Raw genomic sequence first — 15388 nt, 5'->3', positions numbered from 1 at the left:
ATGATTTTTTGAAGTTTCAACTTGGCAGTATGCAGCCTGAATACTCGATTTGAGATCGAACGGTTTTTAGCCGAAACAATCTAAACGAGAATTGAAGATCTCGTTGTTTGTAGCGAAACAATGAAAAGTTAGGCGAGAACGGACGTCGTACGATGAAGTAATGAATTTATAACGGAGTTTTTCTGTCCCGGCCTACTAAAAATAAATAATAAAAATAAAGTCAAAATTAGTCGATGGAGTCTAAACGAAAGTTGTAGAGCGTAGTCTCACCTACTCGTGGATATAAAGAAAGTCGAAAACGGAGTTCGTATGAGGGAGATACGAGTTTTTGAAGTTTATTAAATATTTAATAATTAAATTTAATTCTAAATGTTGGTATTATCCGAAGAGGAGTCAGCTGACTCATCCGAAGTACGCCCAGCGTACAGCGAAGCGTGAAGAAGCCCAACACTCGAGTACCTCCGATGATGTAAGCGCTGACGATCCGAGGCGTACGCCCAGCGTACGTGCGAGGGTCCAGCCCCCTATAAAAGGCTTGTGAAGGCAGCCGATTTTCTTTTGCCATTTCCATCGTTTTCTCTCTAGTTTTTCCTCGTTTAGCGTGCCATTTATACCTCGAAGCCCCGGTAATATTCCCGAGCCCCGAAGCAAGATCCGAAGCCCCGAGGATCCCGAAGAGTGTTATTCCCGAGCCGAAGCTCTACCCACCAAGAGCCCGGTTTTTGTGAAGATCTTCCAGATCTATGGAGAAACACTACTTCTGCAAGTCGTAGTGCTGCCCGATCATCTTCTGATCAAATGAGTGTGTAGTCATTTTCTTCCAACGCAATATTATGAAGTATTTTCTATAAAATACGTGTTATGTGTATATATTTTGTTGTTATATGTGTGAATGTATATTCACTTTCTTCTATCTCATAGATCTGATTTATTCTCTATGAAATACGTGTTATGTGTGTGTGCCTCATCTGTTATGTGGTATATGTATTGGTTAAAGCATGCTATACAGGTTTTTAAACTATGTATAAAAATGTATATTTTTATCTACTAATATGTTGGGTAGAACATGGGTAGATAGTTGGTGTGTAATAAACAGATGAGAGGCCTTGGTGTTGTTGGTGTTATTCTAGTCATTCAGCAGAGTATGGATGACGACCACAGACTATTCTAGACTGTCCTGTGGAACACTAGCAGGACCATAACCTGTAGGTGTTGTGAACGACGTGTTTACCGGTGTACTCTATCCCCCTCATGGTTGCCTTTAGGATATTTATTGCTAAGGAAGCCCCTTTGCAGTAATTTCCGTCCCGATGAAAAATCCTAGATTAGGTCCCTTATAATAGATGTTGTTTTAGGGACGTAAAGTGAGGATAACGGGAATGGGTAATCGGGTTTATGGTTTATTGTTAAATTAAATATTTATTGTGGGTTGAAAATCCTATATGCTCACCAGGATCCCAAGCCTGACCCACTTAGTTTATTTGTATTACAGGAAGTGGCGCAAGAGCTTAAGATGGACGAATCATCAAGTTGTTTTGTTTACAAGTCTGTATATGTATATATTTGTTGAATGACTTGTAATGTTATCGTTTATGCTTTATGATCTGTATCGGAACATGACATCCCGACTTTTGATTATGAAATGAAATCATATTTCTTTGTGAAATGTTTTGATAAATATCTATTTTATCATGTTTTGTTTTTGGGAACAAATTCCGCATCTCTTTTAAAATTAAAAGGATTTACTCTGAAAATGTTTAAAAAGCATAAATCGAATCGGTCTTTTCTGGCCGAGATTTTGGGGATGTCACAGATGAGTTGAGAGGTGATATAGACCATGAGGTAAGGGTGAGAGATGGACGATGTGAGAAGCCTTGTTCCCAAATAATGGCTCCGTCATCTAGCAGAGTATGGATGACAACCACGGACTATTCTACACAGTCTAGTGGAACACTAATAGGCTCGCAACCTATAGGTGTTGTGAACGATGTGTTCACCGGTGTATTCTAAAAAAAACCCATTCACCTGTATTGCGAGTGGACTCTCGAAAACGATACTGTCAATTAGCGAGATAACCCTGGCAGATGCGCCTAAAGGACTCTATCGGCAGAAGCGCTTAATAGAGAACCTCATAACCCCGACAGATGCACCTAAAGGACTATACCGGCAGATGCGCCCCATAAAGAATGTCACAATTCTGACAATTGCACCTAAGTGATAATATTAGCAGCTGTGCTTGACAAATGTGTCATTAGCAATGACGGATTTTGTGTCTATTCTTTAGGATAATCCTTAGGAATGAATGAATGAGGAATAGCTGATTCTTAGGGTAGATCCTTAGGAGTAAATAAGATAATGGGGATGGGTAATTGGGTTGATTAATTGTTTGATGATTAAACATAATGATTATATTATTATGGGTTGAAAATGAGGATGTCACAATTGGTATCAGAGCATTAGTTTAAGAGAACTAGAAATATGGATTTATTTCTAGACTTAAACTTAGAATGCTAAGCAATGACTGTGAGGAGTGTGTCTAATGAATTTATGTAATACACCTGAATAGACACAAGAACTCGCTTATTTAGGGAAAATGCCTAACATGCTTTTATGTGCTAAGTGATTTATGATATGCGTTTTACGATCGGATCTATGGTCTGTTGCCGACTGGATCTGCAAATTTATGTGTTCAGGTTTCTAAACGTTTAATAACGATATTAGAATTGGCATATAATCTTCCGATGTAATAAGGAGGAATACACGTCTAAACCTTCATCTATCTTTATTCTCGCCTCGATACACCAAACGACTGCTTTGGTGTGTAGAACATCATGGTGAAGACTCGTAGTGAATTGAGTAAATGGGGGAAATAAGAAGGCTTACGATATTGAATAGTACCTATCAGAAGATATCGTAAGAGTGATATCTTGCCTTTAGAATAAGTCTAATAAATAATACTTCTAGTACATGATAAGTACACTTTCGATTAGCATAAAGAAATTTTTTTGGTATAATCCATGATGTTATCCCATCGTTTGACATTTCCATCACCAACCGAGTTGAAGCAGAATTGATGATTGAAGATACGCATGAAAGAAGTCCTAGTAGAGTCTAGGGGAAATTATATGATTGTTTGGACACATTTTTATGTGTTAACATTGTTTTTGTGATAAAGAGAGAACTGCGAGACAATACTTGGGACGAGTATGAGTAGGTGTGAATGGTAGTAGAGTCCTATACTACCGGAAGCACAGGACTCGCACTTGGATCATGGAAAGTCACAAGGTTACCAAGAAGCTAGCAGTTGATTTCGCTATGTTCATGTATGTCATTACCATTGCTTCGGTAATGACTAAGAAGATGATTGTTATTCCGAACCTAGTGGTCATACCAAATTGAGTCCGACTACGACGAGTATGTTACGTGGTTCCGAGAACCAAGTTCGATGTAGCACCTGAATTAATCCGGAAGAATTAATCAAAGCCATCAGTAGAGGTATCATAACGGTTGCTTGTAGCTAGAAATGCTACCTTTTAATATGAGATTAGAACATGAAGGAAAATATAGTCTGTTCTGGAAAATTCTAAGAGACCTAAGTCTAAGCATTGCAACATACGATGATAGGTCATTGGAATATGACACATCGTTCCATTGTAGTACTAAAAGAACTTATCTTAAATTTGTATCCAGTGAGGATCAAGATTATGACTTGAAGGTCATAATTTCGAGTCTAACGTGAGATAGGGAGCAAGTGCAAGATCGAGCACCGCCTACAGTCAAGGAGTCTAAGAGTTAGATACTCGTTCGAAAAAACATCAATGTTATGGTTATTACTTAGGATGAACAGATAACATATGGAGTCATCATGTGAGCCCTGTTTCGTTGATGATTCTGGGACGTAATCATCCTAAAGGGGAGATAATTGTAACACTCGTAGATCCGGGCTTGTCAATTTAGAGATAATAGGGGTCGAAAATGACTTTTCGACAAATGATTATTTAGAACAAATAATCTTAACCAAGTTGTAGAATACGTCTCAAGGGTTCCGTACATATAAAGAACGCCGAAATTCGAGTTATAACAAAGAAGTTATGGCACGTTGAAGTTATACGGCAAAACCGGCAAGGCACCGGGAGATGTAAATTGTGAATCTTTTATAAAGGACTTTTTAGCCTTAGTGATTTAAAAAAATTTTATAGTACATGTTAAACCGAGAGCGTCCATAAAAAGAACGCCCAAATCTGACTTCGTATGAGGAAGTTATGAATTTTCTAAGATTTGGCATAGAAGTGCACGACCCGAAACTCGAATTTTAGTTCGAGTAGTTTTTGGCCTACGCAACCTAAATGAGAGTTGAAGATATCATTAATAGGAACTCAACGATAAAAAGACAGACGAAAATGGAGTCCGTGTGTAGAAGTTATGAATTTTACGCAGACATTTAACACTATAATCTCCTCCTACTGTTAAATTTAAGATCGGTCTAGAATTAGCCAATGGAGTCTAAATGAAAGTTGTAGATCTTGTTTTTAGCTATGTGTGAACGTCAAAAATGGAGCTCGTATGCGAAAATTATGGGGTTTAGAAGTCGACAGGGTGCTGTGGGAAATTGGGTGACGTGGCTGAATATGGGCCAAGGCTTTCTCCCCAAGGCAAGCCACCAGAAGGTGACATGTGGCATGGAATCGACGAGTAGGAGGACCTACTTAATGAGTAGATCTGTTTTCCAGTCTATAAATAGAGGTGTCGGGTTCCCTCATTCTTCACACCATTCCAACCTCTTCTCTCTCTCTCTCTAAACTCTCTTTCTAGCCCCCACCCCCTAAGCCTAGGTAAACCCCCTAGCACCCGAAGGAATCCCCAAGTCTCCCGAAGCCCCGAGAAAAGAGCCTTTCGGCTCGGGAATGCTGCTCCAGCGAAGCCCGGTTTTACGAAAAACCTGTTGTAAGTGAGCTACGCCTACCCTATCGTTAGTATATCTTATGTTTTAATATAGTAATGTTATTAGGACCTTATAATAAGTATTTGGGCTATTATTATGAGTTATATAAGTTTCGTTATAATATCTTTTAACCACTCGCAGTACAGGGAATCTAGTTTAAATGGCCGCATAGGGTTGTTGGATTTCATAAGTGCTATATGCCAAAATGGTCATGCCCTCCGGTGTTTTATGTCTGGCCCCTGTCTGTATATAGTGGTTGAGAAATATTGTTTCATGCCTATATAATAGTAATAATAGCAAGACTATTAATTAGTCTCGGTGAATATTAGACTAAACTCTAGTGGTAATGATACTAGGTTTTGTCCGAGGGAAATTGTTTTAACAGTAACGAAGTGTTGTACGAGTACCGAGTCATCACCTTATCAGGTGAGTGCGTAGTTAGTTTCATCTTATACATAGATATGAAGTATTTTATATAAACTACGTGCTATATGTGCATATTATCTGTATACTTGCTATCTATGCCGGATGAACGATTTTATACAAGTTTTATATGATTTAAATTGTATATGTATTTATATCTACATAATATGTTGGGTAAAACATGGGTAGATGAAATATGAGTTGGATGATGAGTTGAGAGGTGATATAGACCATGAGGTAAGGGTGAGAGGTGGACGATATGAGAAGCCTTGTTCCCAAATGAGGGCCCCGTCATCTAGCAGAGTATGGATGACAACCACAGACTATTCTAGACAGTCCAGTGAAACACTAGCAGGCTCGCAACCTGTAGGTGTTGTGAACGATGTGTTCACCGGTGTACTCTAAATAAAACTCATTGACCTGTATTGCGAGCGGACTCCCGAAAACGATACTGTCAATTAGAGAGATAACCCTAGCAGATGCGCCTAAAGGACTCTACCGGCAGCAGCGCTTAATAGAGAACCTCATAACCCCGGCAGATGCGCCTAAAGGACTATACCAACAGATGCGCCCCATAAAGAATGTCACAATTCTGGAAGATGCGCCTAAGTGATAATATTTAGCAGTTATGCTTGACAGATGTGTCATTAGCAACGATGGATTTCGTGCCTTTTCCTTAGGATAATCCTTAGGAATGAATGAATGAGGAATAGCTGATTCTTAGGGTAGATCCTTAGGAGTAAATAAGATAATGGGGATGGGTAATTGGGTTGAAGAGGTGTAGATCACTAGTGTAACTGAATGTAAGTTCTATTTATGCTTATGTTTCTGTATTGAAAATGACATCCCAAATGTTTTAAATTGAGTAAAAATACATTTCTTCGGAAATGCTTTGATAACGTATTTATCATGTTTTACTGGGAACAAATTCGGCAACATTTTTATTAAAAAAATCACTCTGATTTTTATAAATCATAAACAAAATCGGTCTTTTCTGGACGTGAAAATGGGGATGTCACACCTTCCCACTCTATCAGCCTTCCTTGCATTTGGGCAGTTCCTTTTGTAGTGACCCACCTCGCCACATCCGTAGCAAGCCTGGCCCATACCAACGTCGGGGATCTAGGTGATTGGCCATGCCTGAGATTTGCATAAACGGGTAGTGTGCCCCTTCCTGTTGCAGTTAGCACACTGCATTTCCCGATAGGATCCATTGTGGTGGAAGCTGCACTTGTTGCACTTTGGCAAGCTTCCCGCATACTACTTCATCGGTGCAGTGGCAGTAGTTGCTATCGCGGCATGAACAGCCACGACCAGCTACTTCTTGACAGAATTCTGCACCATGTTGCCTTTCTTTTTGTCCCAAAACTTCCGCTTGTTGTCGGCAATTTTGGATGGTTCAGGGACGGAAAGGGTCGTTGTTGTCGTTGTGCGGACTCCGTGATCGGTGAGCCGCTGTTCCAATCGCTTGGCACTGTCGAAGGTAGTGGGGTTTGAAGCTAGAACATGTTGGATTAGTTTCTAAGCCCATAACTATATTTGGTAAATACTTGGTACTTGACCCGATTGTGCATGGTCCTTTTGGGTTGCCTTCACCGAAGCAACTTGATAGGATGATTTATTAAGAAAGAGGTTATTATGATTTATTAATATGTTATATCAATAATATATTAATGGAGAAATCATATAATTAAATTAATATTAGACAAGAATTAATTAAGAAATTAATTATGTGGCTAAAAGACATTAATTTAATATTAGGGACTTAAACTGTCAAATGTGTGATAGTTGAGTATTGGGCTGAGGAGCCTCTTGGACTAGGCATGGACGAAATTAGGATGTGTCCATCCCTAATTTCATCCCTAAGGCCCTATTCTAGAAGCTTCCTTGGATAGCATAAGGCCTAAGCTGTCCATTAGGGTTTTTGACTGAAACCCTAGCAGCTCCAATATAAATAGGGCCCCAAGGCTACAAAAATCGGCTAACCTAACCCTAAGAGTGATAGAGCCAATTTCAAGAAGCCTCCAACCTCTCTCCAAGATCATTCTTTTGCTATTGGTGTTTGTAAGCCATTATGTCACACCCCCAAACCAAGGATGGCGGAAACGTCCGGGAGTGGAGGACTTCATGTATAGCATCATAACAACAATTGTAATAGTGATTAAGCCAAACACAACCAACATATATATAATTGAAAGAGTTACATCATTGTATGAATTACATGTTTCCAAATCAACTACAATATGTTGACAAAATGTGAAAAGTTTGATGCCTTAACGTCCCATCCTTAAAAGCACTTGGTTACCTGTTTAGTGATTTCCTGAGAATACAAATTGTTTGAAAAAGTGTCAACACAAAGGTTGGTGAGTTCATAAGTGGCTTGTTCCAGAAAATCCAATATTCTCAATGTGTAAATGTAGTCTTAAAACCCAAGGACCGTAATGTACAAATAATCTGTCAAATTTATAGTAAAACAATGCAAGTTTAAATCGACATAAACTCGTTTGATTTCGGTGAAATCCCCATAAATTCTATGTTTGTTAATACTTAATGTGAGTTATTATAACCATACTATGACCTAGGTGGCCTGAAACGACGTTCTTCAGGCATCGGAAATGTTATGACATTTGTCACCCTAAACTTGCCGGTCTAGCTGTTGCATGCAACTAAGGTGTGGGTTTGTCAGACCCAATATAGATCTATATACAACTATCACACTCTCTCTCCAGGAGACTCTGGTTACAATACAAGACTTATTTGTTAAGTGAAGCGAATGTCTCACAAAAGTCATTAACGAATTTACATGTTGCGAAATGAAAGTCCCTTTTTGTATAAATGTACCCTTTTTGTAATGAGTGTGTTATGTATGAATCCTAAACTATACCTATTATAGTTTATCAAAACAAGGGTAGTAGTAGTAATGTACATAAACTATACTTAACATAGTTTATCCAAATGTTTGTATGTAATGGATGTACTTTGATTATAACAATTTGTTATTTTCTATGCTTTATATAGCAAAATGCACTTGCTAACTGATTTGTGTCTATATGTTAAGAAAAAAATGTCATATATTGCAATAACATATAATCACATAAAGATGTACACCTTGCTCAACATGTTACAAGGTGAGAGGAAATTGATAGCATTTTTCTGTGGTTAAAATTTTCTATTACTTTTCTTAGAAAATTTGTAGAAAAATCATCAAAGGTCCAAATCAGAATCCGTAAATTCTGTGAGTTTGGAAAATGAGTCTAATTTGTTCATAAAGTTTTTCATGATTTTTAGTAACATGCAACTTATGTGCAAAAGCCCATAATCACAGACTAGTCCGGATGTGATCTTGAAATGGTAGATAGTTTTGTAAAAATCACCATAAATTGTAGAAAAATTGTACGGAGATATGCAAGTAGTCATTTTAAAGCTAAGAACTTGAACTAATTGAACCTTGTACAATTTTGGAAACAAAAATGTTTAAGTTTCCCAAAAAAAGTCTGTGATTAGAGTTGAACTTTCCTGATGAAAGCTGTTGGAGAAATTCAGTTGTGTTCTTGGCGATTTAACTTGTATTCCCCCCCCCCCCTTAAAACTTAAGAAAGCATGAAAATGTAGGGGTATGAACTCACCTTAAATGGTTTCAGTAGATGAGTGTTGGAGATTAGACGTTTTCAACTCAAGAACACTTGAAGATGCCTAGAAGATTTTCGAGAATCTAACACCAAAGTGATGGAATTTGTGTAAGCAATCTATGATTGGAGTAGAATGAAGTGTAATTATCACAAGGAGGATGAATTATACTTACCAAGAGTGTAAGAAAGCTTGATGATCAGCCTTGGAATCCCGAAATTGAGGGATAAAGTTTGAGAGAAAAGTTGAGTTTGATCTTTGGTAAAATGAGAGCCAGTGAGTGAGAATGAGGAGAGAGGATGAGTTGTTACAGCTCTTAGGACGTCGTAAAGGCTGAAGGTACAAGGAAGTGACAAGGTATGGTGGGGAGGTGTGTGGGTTAGTCATGGAGTGGGTGTGGTGGTTGCTTGTGTCATAAATAAAAGATAAGTCAACATTCCACCTTTTTGTACCTCACCCACTAATTTCTTGGATAATATTTGTATTAAAAACGTGGGAATTAATCATTTATGGGCTTTAATTGCTAAAATAAAGTTTTGGGTGAAAATCCCGCGTTAAAACGATGAAAAACGAGCTTAAAATGAAGTCGTAGTCGAAAACCGGAAAAGGGAGCCGAACCTGCGAGGGTTCGGTTCGGCTGATGAAGGAAGCGAAGGTTGAAGAGGCGAAGGAGAAATGGACCGAAGGGTTCGATCCCTGGTTTCGAGGTTCGGGCCCGAAAGGACCTTTGGGTTCGGGTCATGTTCTCGGTTCGGTCCTCAGCGGTGTTCGGTTCTCAGGTGCTTTCGGTCCAAGAGGGTTCGGCCCTATAAGGTAGGTTTCGGGTCTTTTAGGGTATTTTACCCGTTTTTACCCCGTTTCAAGCCGTTTTTGACCCGGTTAAGGGCCGGGATGGCCCAAATGATTACGAAAATTTACGGGAACTTTTGAGAGAGATTTTGGAGAGATTTCGAATATAGAGAGATAGAGTGAAAGAGATTTAGAGAGGTTCCATTTATGACCTTTTTAAGCATCTGGCTTCGCAATGCATGGTCCGTAAACCCCGTTAAGCCATGTTTAAGGATCTTATGCACTCCAGATGAGTATGCAACATTGTTTTATCGGTTTGGTTCATTGTTTAACAATATCAAGGCTAAGGAAAATTAAACACGCGAATTTTCCAAATGATGTTTTCTCATTAAAATAGCGAGTTGTACAGTAATTACATGTCGTAAACCCTAATATATAAGGGTTAATTGAGTCGTCCGGTTTGACTTGTTGACTTTGTCTGACTTTGACTTGACCCGAAATTGATTATTGTCACATCATCCCCCCGTTAGAGGGAATTTCGTCCCGAAATTTATATTCTGACTGGGACTTCAAGGGTTTGGGAAGAGATGCGGGTATTTTTGTTTCATTTGATCTTCGCGTTCCCAGGTGAACTCAGGCCCTCGTTTTGCGTTCCAACGAACCTTCACTATGGGAATACGACTTTGTTTCGTTCTTTTGACCTCCTAATCCATAATCTCAACTAGTTCTTCGAAAAAATGGAGACTCTCATTTACTTCAATTTCGTCGAGGGGTATCACGAGAGTCTTGTCGCATAGGCACTTTTTCAAGTTTGATACGTGGAAGGTAGGGTGTACGTTATTAAGTTCTTGTGGTAGTCGGAGTTTGTATGCTACAGGCCCAATCCTGGCAAGGATTTCGAATGGACCGATGTACCTTGGATTTAGTTTCCCGCGTTTACCGAAACGTATCATTCCTTTCCAAGGGGAAACTTTTAGTAGTACTCGATGACCGACCTGGAATTCCAAGGGTTTGCGTCGTTTATCCGCGAATTTTCCAAATGATGTTTTCTCATTAAAATAGCGAGTTGTATAGTAATTACATGTTGTAAACCCTAATATACAAGGGTTAATTGAGTCGTCCGGTTTGACTTGTTGACTTTGTCTGACTTTGACTTGACCCGAAATTGACTATTGTCACACATTAGAGGAGTGACACTTGTGACTCTAAGCTTCAAAGACAAGGAGATTCAAGCAAGCAACAAGAGGTAATGATATAGATCTTATTTGTTTCTTATAATTTTGAATTATTCTCATTAGATCTAGGGTTAGGAAGTCTTGGATGAATACATGTACAATTAGAGAAACCTCGATCCAAGCATTAGGGTTTGCATGAGCACAAAGTATGTTCTTTTGGCTCAAACCCATCTGAACATTCCCTTGAAATGGAGGCACCAGCCCCCAAATATACCTCTCGACCTTCTTTCCTTCAGTAGGGACCATTCCTGGGCATAGAGCAAATAGATCACTGAACCTGGCGGTGTAGGCTACTATATCAGAGCTCTTCATGGTTAGGCTCCAGAGTTCTTGTTCAAGTTTCTGAACCTCGCCCCCCAGGTAGTATTCCTCAATCATAAGCTCCTTCAGAGCTTCCCAGCCCATTGCATTAGCCACTATCAGAGTAAGTGACTTGACATGGCTATTCCACCATGTTAGGGCTCTGTCCAAGAAGGTGCGAGCATCAAATTTTACTTTACTTTCTTCTGGTCAGAAGCATATCTCAAAGATCGACTCTGTTTTCTTGAACCATTGCGCGAGGGTAATGATTTCCCCAGTCCCAATAAAGGCTTTGGGTTTGAGGTTGTTGAAGTCCTTATACTCTACGTGGAGGCATCACTCAACTAAAAGTTTACAAAGATGAAGACGATAGTAAGCATTCAATAATGAAAATAATGAGAGTGATCCATGAACTAACTCGTCATAATTCAATGAATAGATGAGAGTGTATTTTCAATAGAGATCTAAAAATAGAAGGATGAAAGTATTTGGACAAAGATTTCTCTAGGGGATTGGATGCCTGTCAATATCATTGGTATTAAAGATGTGAATAAGTTCGGGAAAATTGACCTTGGAGTAGGTCTTACGTCAAACCAGAAATGAGAAAATTTTGACAGAACAAAGACCTAACTGACTAAAAGTTCAAGGTCCTTAACGTAAGCAGGAAGTTAATACTAGAGTCTATACATAGACCTAATTATATCCAAAAGATAGAGTAGAGTAACTCTACTCGCAAGGGGAGTTGCTCTGGTTGGTACTTGATTTAGCCCTGGCTTCAGCCAGTTGTTTTTTTGTTTCCTAAACAAGTCTTTGCAGTACCGCCTGGTTCTGACGAAGATCCCTAGTTTCAAATCAAAAAGCATTCAACTCCACCTATAGGGCGTTAGTACGACCTTTCAAAGTCCTGGTCATCAGTCATATGACGAAGACGAACTGTGTTGAATCCGAAGTTAGCACGGATCTCCATGACCTGGTTGGAGTTTGCTCTTCCCTGCTCAGCATTACGAGCAACACGTCGCACCAAGATAGGAAGGACTCTGTCTACTGAGCCTCCCTCATTCAAGTTATAGTAACTATGGTCTCTGTTGTAGGGAGGTGGTTGTCCCTGCTCGTGGCTCCACCTGCCCAAGTTCACCGCCCAAAGAGGTGTCGGGCCTTGAAAAGTCGGACGAGGGTTAGGATTCTGAACAACTAGGGGCGGATTATAGACCTCGGGTTCTGAGTCTGAGTCTTCTTGGACTTCATCCTCATTCTCTTCATCAAAACTCTCCTCGGGGTCTTCTTCTGCTGGGACCATCGGGTCCTCATTCTCGGGTTCGACTTCGAGCCATCCTCTGACACCTTGATCGGGAAAGTACGGGTCTCCAGGGAGATGGAATCCAACCATGTTATCTAAGCGAGAAAAGGGATGTAAGAAACATATAATAGACGTACTACTTAAGATAATTATAGGATGATCCTTACCAGTTACTTCAATACTTGCGTAGTACATACTAGTCATATGTAGCCAAGAGAGAATAGACCTTCGAATAATGACCCTAACTCTAAATCCACAACCAAACAAGGAATAGGAAGTAAAGAAAATATCACATATTCTAAGTCTATGACACCTTATTCACATTAAACCTTAGTGTATCCACTCAGAAACTATTGACCTACTAATAAAAACCTTTTAGTTTTCACATAAGTAATTATAGTATCACAAAATACTCGTATAGTATTTTAAATTTATGTTATGTTCTAAAGTTTTCATTGTAGTAGAGTTGGTAAGTTTTTAGACTTCCTACAACACCACAACCATTCCTAGGCACATGCTAATCACTTATCGGAAAGATATAGTTGATCAAGCTATATCACTCCCAGATCTGATTATATGTCCCTGAGCTTACTTGTGTTGTCCAACAACCGCAATACTTTTGTTATGTTCTAGTATGACACTGATCCAAGTATGAATGCATGTATGTATACTTTAGTTAAATATTTTATTACTTAAAAAGTATAACTCTTGGTCAAAGTATTTTAATCCCGATGTGTTTATATTTGTATATCTTTTATAGGTTGATATACTTAATTCACTATAAACAAAGCTCTGATACCAATCTGTCACACCCCCAAACTGAAACGACGGAAATGTTCGGGGGCGGAGGATGTCATGTTTAGTATCCTAACAATGCAAAATAGTAAAACAAGCAACAACATCATCCATTGAATTAATAATATAGTTAATACAAGTGTGTTCTGAATGTATTTGTAAGACAATATATATATATATATATATATATATATATATATATATATATATATATATATATATATATATATCAAAATAAAAGACGAGTCTTGAACATGCTCCGTTTTCTCAAAACCTGATCCAATGTACCTGTCTACTAACGACCTGAGAATACAAGTTATTTTGAAAGAGTAGATCGGCGTTTAAGCTAGTGAGTTCATAAGTATTTTAGTGTCAAAAGTTTGCATTAGTTTGATGAAAATGTTTGTAAGTTTTTTGATGTAAATGTTTGTAAGTGTTTGATGCAAATGTTTGTATACTTCCTAGAAAATCATATATTTTCTATTAAAATGGAAAGTAGTCTTCTACCAAGACCCGACTGTTCTGTATGTTTGTTCTTTTGTAAAAGTGAGTGTTTTCCCAAGTATATGACTATCTTTACCAGAAAATAGTTTACATTACCTTTTATGTGAGAAGATCACTATATGAATGTAATAGGAAAATAAAGATGTACAGTAGTATTGTATATAGTAACTATTGAAGTGCTAACTACCTTAAAAAAATTTGTTTACTTAAGGTATAATGTGATGAGGTTATAACCTTGCTTTATTGACTAGTATAAAGCACGACGTTCCAAAGACATCAAAACGTTATGACGTTTGTCACCCATAGACCTGCATGTCCCACTATAGCTAGCAGCAAGGTGTAGGATGGTCAATCCTGTATAGATTTATACACAAACTCACGCTCTCCCTCCAGGAGACTCTAGTTACAAAACATGACACATCATTATATTGCTATGCTATGTAGTAGTGGCTCGCATTAATTTTATCTTGTTCTTGTATTAGTATGTATGTTCTTTCCTATTCTAGTGTGTAGTATGTTCCTTCTGTTCTTGTTATAGTATGTTCCTTCTGTTCTTGTTATAGTATGCTCCTTCTTGTTCTAGTTATAGTATGTTTGAATTGACTCATATATGAACTGACACTTGTAAGTTTCATTGTTTTAGAAATAGTAAGTAGTAATCCACTAAACTATACCTATTATAGTTTACTAGTATGATTGTTTGACTGATATTGATGTATAGAAAAGACTCAATTACTTACCAAGCAACTAAGTTAATTATAATCCTTAAAATGGGTTTAATATTCACATATGTATTCAATAAGTATAACTATGATTTAACCGACATTCGGACTAATGATCCTACCCCGAGCCCACAACCAAACAAGGAACAAGAGTCAAGGTATCTAGCAATAGTCCTAAGTCTGTTAAATCATACTTATACGTAAATAGATAGAAGAATATGATTTGATATAAAAGAAGTTTATAAAAGCTTTAAAAGAGTTTTTAACAAGTTTGAGTATAAGAAATCCTTTTGAATGTTGTTTTCACATGTAACTGATTAACACAATTTCATTGTGTTATACTTGTATTTCCCCCCTAAAATCATTTAAAAGTATTTAAAAGCGTATTTGTAGGGGTATGAACTCACATGTAGTGAGTCATTCGAATGAAAGATCGATATAGGATGCTAAGTATGCCAAGTGAAGTCTCGAGCACAAACGAATCCTATTAAGCATATAATAACACATATATGTATACAGTTAGTGTATATAACAACTAACATGTAAGGTAAACAACCTTAGAAACTAGGAAACACTAGCAGTGAAGTGTTACAATCACATATGATTGATTGAAGGGAGCTCACGACCACACTATGAAGTGTTCACGACCTTAGAGTGTTCATAGCCAAGAACACATGATGCGTTCACGGCCCAACCTTGGTTTATGAAGTGTTTACGGCCATGGATGAAGGGTTCACGTCCATATCAAGATCCT

The sequence above is a fragment of the Lactuca serriola genome, chromosome 6, assembly GCF_051521515.1.
Source record: "Lactuca serriola cultivar US96UC23 chromosome 6, Lser_US96UC23_V15, whole genome shotgun sequence".
Classification (NCBI taxonomy): domain Eukaryota; kingdom Viridiplantae; phylum Streptophyta; class Magnoliopsida; order Asterales; family Asteraceae; genus Lactuca; species Lactuca serriola.
This window is presented reverse-complemented; position numbering follows the sequence as displayed.